At 34.5% G+C, this 13120-nt stretch overlaps 1 long non-coding RNA gene across 3 annotated transcripts in view; it reads left to right on the top strand.

Moving 5' to 3' along the window:
- LOC141451049 (uncharacterized) overlaps positions 1–13120 on the top strand; it is a 1078357-nt gene that overhangs the window by 346932 nt on the left and 718305 nt on the right. For 2 of the 3 annotated variants that reach the window (XR_012456506.1, XR_012456505.1), the window contains exon 2: positions 11791–11875. The exons of the other annotated variant lie outside the window; for it this stretch is intronic. This is a non-coding gene — a long non-coding RNA (uncharacterized lncRNA). The remainder of the gene's footprint in view (positions 1–11790; positions 11876–13120) is intronic. 3 annotated transcript variants of the gene reach the window in all.

The following is a 13120-nucleotide window of genomic DNA, read 5'->3' as shown; positions in this document are numbered from 1 at the left end:
GGTACGCAGCACGAACGTTAGGGTTGCCTGAGACCACCGTCCGTAGAGCCATCCATCGTTACCAGGAGGCAGGCCTCTGCACTCGCAGACAAGGTTCGGGTCGACCAAGAGCCACAGAAGCACTTGATGACCGATTTATTAGAATTCACACTCTGAGAAATCGTACATCAACTCTTTCTGAAACTGCTCAAACACTGCTTACTGTTCGTGGAGTTTCAGTCAGTGCCGAAACTGTACGAAGAAGGCTCGCTGAAATGAATTTACGCCCTAGGGAGCAAGCCACAGGACCATTGCTCACCGTAGACCATCGGAGAGCCCGTCTAGAGTTCGCTAGGGAACACCGCAACTGTCTGAGAACGATTGTAGAAACGTTCCCTTTTCAGACGAGTCCCGTTTTGCTCTCTACGCACCCGATGGGAGGCGACGAGTTTACCGAAGGCCTGGGGAGCGCTACGCTCCGTGCAATATTTCTGGTAGATTACCATTCGGAGGTGGTTCTGTGATGGTGTGGGCTGGGATTTCTATGGGGGCTTAAACTGAGCTCCACGTGTTCAACAGGGCAATCTTGAATGCAGATTTGTATGTGAGGGAAATTTTGCAGCAATATGTGATACCCTATGCATCATTTATTGGGGAGAATTTTATTTTTATGCAATATAATGCCAGACCTCACACTGCCGCCTGTGTTGTTCAATATCTACAAGATACTAGCATTCGTGTTTTGAGGTGGCCAGCACGCAGCCCGGATTTAAATCCAATTGAACATCTTTGGGATGAGCTGGGTAGGCGATTAAGATGGAGAAATAATCCTCCCAGGAGCTTAGACGAGTTGCGAGGTGCTCTGGTGGAGATATGGGAGGAATTAACACAAGATTTCGTGAGAAATTTAATAAGGAGTATGCCAAGGAGATTGGATGCAGTAATGCGAGCAATACGCGTTACTAAAACTCTTTTTCTCTTTTTTAATCGGAAGAAATACATTTTTTTTCTAAACTCATTTTTTGCCGAGAAGTACTTTTTTGTTAAATTAAAGGTTTTCATTTCTTTTAGATCATTTTTTATTTTATTTTAGCCCTCCTGTAACTTTATACTTCTTATATTTGCTAACTAAAATGAAATGTAGAACAAAAAAGTTACAGAGAAAAAAAAATAACGCATTTTTAAAGTGCGCCACTTTTTTTGTGGAGCAGTGTATTTCCGCATTTGCTAATATTCGTGACTGATTTAAATTATTATTTTTATTTTTTATTTCTTTAATTATTATTATTTATTTTATTCTATTTTTTTTTTTTATATCTTCGGAGTTTATTATCTTGAAAAAAGTTTAGTAAAATATATTTTTTCTGAACTAAATTTGTTTTATGAAATTTATTCACTTCTTGACAAGTACAAAATGCACATTTTGACATTATTGTACAGAATTAAAAATATATATAGGGAAACATAAATATACGTATATTATATATTATGTGTAATATTAACAGTTCATATAAGCAAGATTGTGCATTGTAATTTAATACTACAAAAGGTGATTTACATATTCCAAAGTGCATGTCAGTTGTCAAAGATTAGGTTACATGTACTTGGGTTTCTAGTATTGAAAATTCTCATATTTTGATGGCCTTATGACATAATTAATACTTTCTTACTTAATAGTCTTATATTTAGAATCTAGCGGACAATTATGTTGGATGTGTTATAGAAACTGAACTTATAATATTACATAATCAAATAATATAACCAATTCCAACCAAATCACTGTTATAAAATTACTAACATTACAAATATGTTTGTCGAACCATGTTACAATATAATTGCGTAATCTGTTGTACCAATTTACTGAGTGATTCAATCACATTAAAATTGATTGGAACGCCTCGAGTTAGGTTAGCAGAGATTCGGATGGCGATTATATTGAAATCTAATATATATTGTGATTGCAAACGTATGTAAAATTGTTTTGAAAACGAATAACATTGGCTACACAGTAGGTATGACGTATTTACTCACTTGTACAACATTGTTAACAGTAATTTACAGTGTTAATTTGGTTTTTTATTAATTAAATGGCAATTATTTACAATTATTTGTATTATTAATTTTCTGTGAAGATAATAGAATATAAGGCGCCACGGTAGCCGAGCGGGTTAGAGGCGAGACCTGTAATGCTAATATGTATTGTGGTACTGAATTCGATTCCCGGTCTTAGGCCTTGGATTTTATTTAATGGTTAATAAAAGAAATTTACAGTAAAGTATGTTTGCTAGTCGCCTCCGTCCACGACACCTAATTTGGTAGTTGAATGTAAAAACGGCCTGAGGTCTCAAGAGTGGTGGCTTGCTACCACGGGGCAGAGACAGTTCATTAAAGGCTATTCACCGAGGCTGACTGCAGAATTAATCCGTCAAGGCCGTGGGGCTATAAGGATGATTGTAGGCCTATTAACTGGCCACTGCATGCTCAGGAAACATATGCATCGCATGGGCCTGGCAGATGATAGCCTTTGCAGGTTCTGTCAGGTAGAGGAGGAAACGGCACTGTACGTGTTGTGTCAGTGCGAGGGGCTGGTCAGGCTAAGGATGTTACTTCTCGGGGAGGAAAAACCCCAAGGCCTGTGAGCTTTACCCAAGAGCCGCTCTCCAGCATCAAGAGTCTGATTAAAAGGACAGGTCTGGAGGGTGAGCTTTAGAGTGAGGGGAGCCACAATAGATCCAAAGGGGTCGCAGTGGCGTAGGTCTTGGGGCCGCCTTAGTTTAATCTATCTAAAGACGGCCTGAACAAATAGGCATTACTTTATTTACTTTCTTTCTACAACATATTACCGAGGCACCACGGTAGCCGAGCAGGTTAGAGGCGAAACCTGTAATGCTAATATGTATTGTGGTACTGGGTTCGATTCCCGGTCTTAGGCCTTGGATTTTATTTAATGGTTAATAAAAGAAATTTACAGTAAAGTATGTTTGCTAGTCGCCTCCGTCCACGACACCTTATTTGGTAGTTGGATGTAAAGCCCGCCTGAAAAAATGGGCATTACTTTGCTTACTTTACTTTACGCAACATGTTACTACTAAAATTCAGTCAGCAAGTGAAGTACGAGTCGGTAGGTCAATGAAATACAAAATCTCTTCACCAAACTGGTTAATCTTCCTCTAATTATACATAAAAGTCCGAAATCGATCCGTGATATAATAAACATGCGTGCTTCGATTGTTAAAATCGAACATATTATCCAGCACTGCCAACCTAACCACATTTTCAACCAAAATACAAAAAAATAATATCACACTCATTTAATGTTTATAGCAAAATACTTTTAGTGGAAACTACTTGAGTTGAGTGGTTACAAAAAAATAAATAAATAAAAGAAATCTTTTTGTACGATTTGGGAAACTGTTAAAAGGTTTGGAATATTTTCACTACTTCTCTGAACTATGGCCAAGAGTGTGTGTTTGTGAGTGGAGTAACAAGGGAATGTTCGTGAGTGAAGGGTTAATTTGAAGAGAATGGCGAAGGGTGATATAGGGTCAGTGGTTTTCCAATTCCTACCCAGGACCAGATCAGGGTCCTGCCTTACCCTACCCTCGTTCTAACAGCTACCAGATGTCACACTTAATTGAAAAGTGTTGTGACAGAACAGTCAGGCTAGACCACATTTTCTATCTCGCTCACACATACGTATATATACACACACACACACACATGAATCACTATTTCATTGCGATTTCTTCCATTGATCTATCCGAAAAGGCTACTCAACTTCATTAGAGCAAATCACACAAGTGCTAGCTACTTGTTTACAACAATTGATAACATGCTGTAAAATGAATTTAAAAGTCTGAACATCCGCACAGTTTCAATTACTGCTGTTTTTTTTAATTAAATTTTCTTTCACTAACATTTAGTTGATTTCAATTACCAAAAAAGGAAATCGCCTAATACTTTAAATAAATGTATTCATGTTAATAGCTCCTTCAGTCAGCCATATTTCTCCTAATTTGAAATTTTGTCACCATATTTAATATCCCTGATTTTATTCGTCATGACACGCCAATTTTTTTTTAAATATCTTACCTTTATCGCACTTTCATCCATCAACAGAGGATGTCCCATTTGATATAGAGAATTTGACTTCAACTTAGTCTCACAATACAAAATGATAACTCATTTAATCCTAACTTTTTTTATTCATATTTTTTTTTAAGGCGTGTTAACATCTGAGGTTGTTGGTGCCCGTAGCTTTTTCCAGTGCACTGCCGGCCTCCGGACAGTGTTCTCTCGTTACAGACAACACTGTCCATCACCGGACAGTGAGCTGTAAGAAGCTTCTAGGAAGAGAAAATCTAAGGGCCAGCTGCTGGATTCGAACCCGGGACCTCCGCGTGGGAGTCCAGTATGCTAACCTCATAGCTAATCCCTTCCCTTATTATTATTATTATTATTATTATTATTATTATTATTTAATAGGAAGTTAAAGATAGAAAATCAATTTATTTCCGTTATATTTAAATTTAAATATTTTAATCAATATTTATGTATTCTTTTTGTATTTAAGGCGCGTCCAACATCTACGGTTATTGGCGCCCGGAGCTTTTTCCAGTACACTGCCTGCATTCAGACAGTGTGTTCTCTCGTTACAGACATTACATACTCATTACTGGACAGTGTGAGCTGTAAGAAGCTTCTAGGAAGAGAAAATCTAAGGGTCAACAGCTGGTTTCGAATCCAGGATCTCCGCTTTAGTATTCCCAGTATACGCTAACAACTCAGCAATAACTTTCCTTTTTTTTATCCTTATTAATGTTTAAAGCAATATGAGTCCAGCAAAAAAGTCCAACTACCGTAGAAGTCCGCAGAAATTCCTTTATTTTTTACAGGCAAATCTTTCTGATAAGATTTTTAGATCTACGCGCAATATAAGTATGGTACGTTACATAATCATCGTTTAAGCTACTTTAAAGAATAATAAATCAATAAAAGTAAAAATAAATAAATGAAAAATCAATTTGGTAAAGTTGCATTTTCTATTGGCTGATTTTATCAAAAAAAAAAAAAAAAATTACAAGATTCTGCGGTGGTTCCAAAACCAGATATCAAAAAAGTTGTTAATTTTGCGTGTTTTGCAATATGCATTTTCGTACAGTTTTCTACTTGCAACGTATCGTTTTTTAATTTTAAAAAATGTGCACCAAAACTATTAAAGTAGCACCGACCTTTCAGCTAATCGTTTTCAAATTTGAAATTTAATTATATCTTTATTTAAACTTCATTATTAATATTTAGTAGGTAAAAAATAAGTCTATTCATCGTCGAAATAGCCCTTTTGAATCCCAACCATCCCTTTTGCCCAGTGCTGGCCTTAATCAAATTTTACGGTGAACATTTTCAAATAAAATTTGTAGCACTATTAGCAAAATTTAAGGAAAATAGTTTTGAGAATAGATATTTTTAAATAATAGAAAGAAGTTTGCTAGCGAATCTCAAATAACTAAAATATTGTTTTAGCTAAATGGTACTTGTAGTTTGACAATTTTGTCCAAAAGTTAATTGTCCAAGTCATCAGATGTATCAAATTAGAATTTCCTGGTGGGATTTTTGGTTTTTGAGAATTACGCCGTGCACTCAATCCACCGACTTTTCGATTTAGGGGAACTTGAAAGTGATATTTCCTATTTTTCAATTCGATTCTTGTCTTAAAAACTAAAAAAATTAAAAAAAAAATGGTGATAATTAGGGATTTTTTTGGGTTTAACCCCCCAAAAAATAAGCTCAGGATACTTAATAATATGAGTTCTTTTCTTTCCGTAAATCGTACCTAATCCTTTCATTACCACAGACTTTTCTTGGACAAGCTACTGAAATGGAATCCTTATTTAACGAACCCCAATCAATCAACTTTGAAAGCTTATAGTCAGACTTCTTCACATTACAAGAGAATGTAGTGGATTGCTGTGACTTAAGTAGTTGCAAGTAGCTGACAGTTCTACTTAGAAGCCTTACAAATAAATTGAGCAAAAGAATTTAATTAAGTAATAAACCAGTAGAAATTAATAAGTCAGATTAAATATTACTTTCTTTCAACACTGTATAAACTCTCTAAAGATTGCTTTACGTCCAATAATTTGCCGTATGTACTATGTATTTAATGACGTATATAAGTAAAATCGAATCATTACAAATTAAAATCAAGATTTAACTAAGTTTCTGTGTGTACCGCAAAATTTACAATATACAGGGTGTTCATTTTAAGACGGCTCAAATGCATTTCATGCTTAAACGGTTGATCTGAGTGAAAAAATGGTAGAGGAAAAATACCAACTTTACTGGCTTGGCAATATTTTCAGTAGAAAGGGGATGAAAAAATACATAAAAATGGCCTATCGCGTGCTCTTCTTTCTCTTTGATAACAAGTTAAAAAATTGAAATATGATTAATAAATACCAGATTTTGAAATGGCCTAGCACCTTTAATTAAAGATAGCGAATTGCGGTTTCCGGTTTCTTTCATAACTTTTTATACTCTTTAAAACTGTGCACATGAAAATGGGGGTCAACTGTGAACCCTAACTTTTGGTCGCGCGTCAGCCGCGTATGCGGGCAGGAATCTAAAATCAGGTCACATATTCTGAAACTAGAGGTGACGGGCAAAAAATTTTTCCTCTACCATTTTTTTGCTCAGATTAACCGTTTAAGTATGAAATGCATTTGAGCCGTCTTAAAATGAACACCCTGTATAATTAATTACATTATTAATTATTAATGACATTATTAATAGCATTAATGACATTATTTTATATTGTAATCAAATTATCATGATAAGTGATTGTTTAAAATTTCTGCCAATTACAATTGATCTTTTTTTCAGCAGTAAAATGTTAATTATTTAAATTGTGTTTTTAATCATTGTAGACTTTTGTTTTTTATAATTTTGTTTCATTTTAAAAAACCTCAAACAAATGAAGTTAAATAAATAAAAGATAAATTAAAAGCATTTGTTATTATCAAAAAGGATCAAATACAAATAAAATTTAATTTAAACCTTAGTTTGGTGACATTTAACAGATAGTATAATTTTTAAATAAATATTTATCTACTTTTTACTTTTTAATGAATAAAGAATAGAATGAATAGTAATAAAGTCCTTTTCCTACTTATAAATTCAGAATATAGATATATATATATTCTATTTATTGCATAAGAGAGGTTGCTTAATTAATTTTCAGCAATTAATACAGGCTATAGCCGACTATTTCAGCTATGATGATATTCCCCTAGTGTACTACTTACCTCTCTCAATGTTCAACCGCAGATCTTGTCTAAATATTTACCCTAACTGGGTACATCATAATGAACGCAAGGCCTTATAGAGATAGTGTCTGTGTGTTATTTAGCATTGATAGCTTTTAGAGATTCTGTATTCTGTGGAGGTATTGGTCTTTATTACTTTTAATATGGACACATATTAGTTTTATGTCTTGGATCATAATGTTTGCGGCAATATTAATTCTACTATTAATTATAACATTTTTTATATATATATTTTTGTCTTCAACCCAAAACTATTATTTAAGCCGATAAAAATCAGAAAGCAGTGCTAACTTTTTTTGGGATTACATCATTTACATCATGTGTTTTTATATTTACTAATAGAGTTCTTTTATATAGGGTGAACCAGTGAACCAGTAAGAATTATCCATAGGCCTACTGTGTGTAGTAATCTAAAGTGCAGTTCAATGGCCACTTCATATTTTCCCCTGTTCTTGAGTGACGACACTTAATTTTTTTTTCTAAAATCATTACTTTTTTCCAATAAAAATATTATTACACAGAAGGTTTCAGTCCGAATTCAATTCTGATGACACGGTTAGAAAGACAGATAAATTTTCTAAAAATTGATACCATTTCGAAGCATAAGTTATTCTCTAAACAGCCTCAATCTTCCTCCGAATACTGGAAAAATAAAAGTAATCGAAATGTTTAAGAAAACTCATCAGGCCCTTATGTGATCATTATCCGACCTAAGTGCTGGCACTTTTTATAAAAGTTTCCTTGTCTATTAGGCTTTCAAACGGTATATCATTTTCCAGGATTCCTTTTATCTTCGTACGAGAAATTACGTTTGTTTCGCAAGAAAACGTGTTCACGAGCACTCAACAGTGTTAGTTTATCAAGTTTTTTAATTCATTGAAAACTCTTTTAGATGGACCATTAGATAAATTTTAAAGTAAACATTTATTTCTGATCTATCTGAAATATTTGAGAAAATGTTAGGAAATATTTTAAACTAGTACTATTTTTATAATCGAAGGTTAATTTGCTTAGTTTCAAATTATTATACTAATTGTTTAAAGTGCAATTTGTAACCTTTGACTTCCTTATTTTAAGACAACCTACTTTAAAATTAACTACTGGTCCATCTAAAAGAGTTTTCAATGAATTAAAAAACTTGACTTGAAATGTATTCATGTTAATGGCTCCTTCAGTCAGCCATATTTCTCCTAATTTGAAATTTTGTCACCATATTTAATATCCCTGATTTTTATTCGTCATGACACGCCTATTTTTTTTTTAAATATCTTACCTTTATCGTACTTTCATCCATCAACAGAGGATGTCCCATTTGATATAGAGAATTTGACTTCAACTTAGTCTCACAATACAAAATGATAACTCATCAATATTTAATCCTAACTTTTTTATACATATTTTTTTTAAGGCGTGTTAACATCTGAGGTTGTTGGTGCCCGTAGCTTTTTTCAGTGCACTGCCGGCCTCCGGACAGTGTTCTCTCTTTACAGACAACACTGTCCATCACCGGACAGTGAGCTGTAAGAAGCTCCTAGGAAGAGAAAATCTAAGGGTCAGCTGCTGGATTCGAACCCGGGACCTCCGCGTGGGAGTCTAGTATGCTAACCTCATAGCTAATCCCTTCCCTTATTATTATTATTATTATTATTATTATTATTATTATTATTATTATTATTATTATTATTTAATAGGAAGTTAAAGATAGAAAATCAATTTATTTCCGTTATATTTATATTCCGCAATTTGTAACCTTTGACTTCCTTATTTTAAGACAACCTACTTTAAAATTAACTACTGGTCCATCTAAAAGAGTAATGCAATGTAACACACAATGCTTAATATTTAAAAGCAAGTGAAGCATGAGACGGAAACATAGTTGAAGTCACCAAACTGATTTATTCTACTTCTTCTGATGGTTGGAATTACGAAACCAATTAGGGATACAAAAATCAAGGATCGCTGCAATGGATAAAATCAATGAATATGTAAAATTTACCCTCAAAAATTTCAACTGTCCGCCCGTTTAGATCAACCAAAAAATTGTCCAATAAATCAGCATACTTGTCATGGAAAATTCTAGTATTAGAAGGTGTCTTGGTTCCTTCTATCTAGAATAGTTTGATAGACTTTTTAAACTGACCTTGATAGATAAAATTCATCTTTACAAAGCCATAATTGGAGCAATTTGGACTCACAGACTTCATCTCTTGGGGACTGCTAAACGAATGCAAGGGCTACATAACAAAAGTTTACTTACCCAAACAACTGTCCTTACATGTGTTACAAAGATGGCTTCTTTACATGTTAGACCAAAACATATCATTCGTAATAAAGAATTAATACAGCAACTTTACCAAAAGATTCACTATAAACTATAGAAACCAACAAGAACCAACTCCAAGTTTTTGTGCTGCTATTGCAAAGGCGCCTTCAAGATAAAATTGAAGACTAAAAAAATATTCGTTGAACCTAAAGGGGTTGTTTTGTGATTAGATCTAAAATTCTTAATTTAAAAAAAAAAATGTTAGGAAGTGTGGGGATCCTAATTTCCAGAACTCAAGTTAGCTCTTAGTCAAGAATGTCTCTTTTAAACCACTCTTGTTATAATAAAAGAAGAAGTTTCGAAAGATATCTCTAGTTCTTAGATTCTATTTCTGTATGGTCAAGAAACGATTAGATTGTATTAGAAGGGTGGTTCCACCAAAAAAAGAGAAGGGACGCAGGCAATTCAAAATTGTTCTCCGCCCACCCATCACCTCATAAGAGACATCGGGGCTTCAAAACCTACAAATCCGGTACAATAAACTAATAAAGTAGCAACAGGACACTAGGGAGCATGTGGCTACTCAATCGCCCAGTGCACTGAATAAACCTAGAGAGTTCTGGTAAAGATTACCAGATGCTACAATCTCCGGTAGAGAAATATTTGACCTTCCGAAGACGAGAAATCTAGTTTTAGAATAAACGGGACACACCTCTACAAAAGTGCCGCATAGTCTCATTGGACTCACCACAGTCGGCGCTGATTGGTGATGACTGGGTAAGGCCACATTTGAAAAGATGGTACGCTAAATTCGCATGTCCACTCAAATGGCCGATCCGGAACCTGTTAAAGCCAACCACAGCCATTTTAGACATCTTTTCTGACGGCAATCAGCTCGGGATCACCATCGTTTCCGGTGTCTCTTTAAAATGCACTGCTCTGCTTCCGTACTACGATGTAGATAGGATACAGGGATAATTGGCTGAGAAGTCATTGTAATCAATGCAGCTCCTTCCTTTTTACTATTAAGAAGAGGAACCTGATCTTTTTTTGGTCTCTAGAGTGCTGGCCCATTTTTATAAAACTGTCAACTATTTTCGGTTATTTGCTAAGTTTATCCCTCTAGAGCTCTCTCAAATTATCTTCTTTTGTTTCGAGCAAAATTTTCAAATATTCCAAACCAGATGTACAATTATATTTGGCAGGCTTTTGGTACTTGGCTGTCTAATATTTATCAGACTTTGACCAATATTTCTTGTCGCTTTCCGAAGTAAATAAGATTTTTTATTTTTGATAATTCTATTCTCTGAACTCTCACTGTCTAGATTCTCATTTTAAAACAAGGCCAAACTATCTGCCTCTCCTTTTAGTGCAAGAGAGACATGACGAAGTACTAGAAATACAAAACTCTATTGATGTTAGCGAAAATCAAGGGGAAAAAAAGGAAGGTTGAAGGCAAGGTCGAAAACAAAAGTAATTTCATTATTTAATTAAACACTCATTTTAATTTTAATTATTTTCTTTTCTTTTTTGAATAAAAATGGAGGTGAGAACATGAACAAGCTGTGGAGTTAGGCGTTTGTAAAGGAAAAAACACCTCCATAAATATTGAACTTTGCATTTCGTCAGGGTCTCACTAATTAACGAATCTTTAGGTTTGGCGCTGAATGAAGACATGTATCTTGTGGTACTGGGTTCGATTCCCGTCTTAGGCCTTGGATTTTATTTAATGGTTAATAAAAGAAATTTACAGTAAAGTATGTTTGCTTGTAGCTTCCGTCGGCGACACCTAATTGGTAGTTGGACGTTAAGCCCCGCCTAAAAAAATAGGCGATTACTTTGCATCACTTACTTTTTACATGATGTTTGGATTTGCAACCTTCTGTACAGTAGCATTTCTCTGAATATCTTTTCGTTGTTTGAGTTCACAGATACTTCGATTGATTATTATTATTGGATGTGCTGGTTTAAGTTGCATTTGCTTGCATTGTGTACATACTAAAACTGAATGCCGCCGTCCGAAGTTAAGTAATCAATCGACATTGATTTTATATATATTTTATTACAAAATAAATAAATATTTCTTTTTTATTTTTAAATAATTTATATAAATAAAATATTTCAAAGCGAAATATGGTATTTCACAATTAAATAAGTTAGCTCTTTATTTTTGAAAATGTTTGACATTGTCAGTCTTTATTTATTATTAAATTTATTTTTCAGGTAACATTTAGCATACATAATTGTGCTAGAGAGAATTTATCCAGCGCATACAATATCTGGCCAACCACAGACCAGCACAGTTAAGGTAATGGTTATTTCTTGTTTTTAAATTTAGTGAAAATGAAAATTATTTGGTGGTTCCACCAAAAAAAGAGAAGGGACGCAGGCAATTCAAAATTGTTCTCCGCCCACCCATCACCTCATAAGAGACATCGGGGCTTCAAAACCTACAAATCCGGTACAATAAACTAATAAAGTAGCAACAGGACACTAGGGAGCATGTGGCTACTCAATCGCCCAGTGCACTGAATAAACCTAGAGAGTTCTGGTAAAGATTACCAGATGCTACAATCTCCGGTAGAGAAATATTTGACCTTCCGAAGACGAGAAATCTAGTTTTAGAATAAACGGGACACACCTCTACAAAAGTGCCGCATAGTCTCATTGGACTCACCACAGTCGGCGCTGATTGGTGATGACTGGGTAAGGCCACATTTGAAAAGATGGTACGCTAAATTCGCATGTCCACTCAAATGGCCGATCCGGAACCTGTTAAAGCCAACCACAGCCATTTTAGACATCTTTTCTGACGGCAATCAGCTCGGGATCACCATCGTTTCCGGTGTCTCTTTAAAATGCACTGCTCTGCTTCCGTACTACGATGTAGATAGGATACAGGGATAATTGGCTGAGAAGTCATTGTAATCAATGCAGCTCCTTCCTTTTTACTATTAAGAAGAGGAACCTGATCTTTTTTTGGTCTCTAGAGTGCTGGCCCATTTTTATAAAACTGTCAACTATTTTCGGTTATTTGCTAAGTTTATCCCTCTAGAGCTCTCTCAAATTATCTTCTTTTGTTTCGAGCAAAATTTTCAAATATTCCAAACCAGATGTACAATTATATTTGGCAGGCTTTTGGTACTTGGCTGTCTAATATTTATCAGACTTTGACCAATATTTCTTGTCGCTTTCCGAAGTAAATAAGATTTTTTATTTTTGATAATTCTATTCTCTGAACTCTCACTGTCTAGATTCTCATTTTAAAACAAGGCCAAACTATCTGCCTCTCCTTTTAGTGCAAGAGAGACATGACGAAGTACTAGAAATACAAAACTCTATTGATGTTAGCGAAAATCAAGGGGGAAAAAAGGAAGGTTGAAGGCAAGGTCGAAAACAAAAGTAATTTCATTATTTAATTAAACACTCATTTTAATTTTAATTATTTTCTTTTCTTTTTTGAATAAAAATGGAGGTGAGAACATGAACAAGCTGTGGAGTTAGGCGTTTGTAAAGGAAAAAACACCTCCATAAATATTGAACTTTGCATTTC

This window comes from Rhodnius prolixus, unplaced genomic scaffold (genome assembly GCF_049639745.1).
Source record: "Rhodnius prolixus isolate KJV_2025 unplaced genomic scaffold, Rpr scaffold_8, whole genome shotgun sequence".
Classification (NCBI taxonomy): Eukaryota; Metazoa; Arthropoda; class Insecta; order Hemiptera; family Reduviidae; genus Rhodnius; species Rhodnius prolixus.
This window is presented reverse-complemented; position numbering and strand designations above follow the sequence as displayed.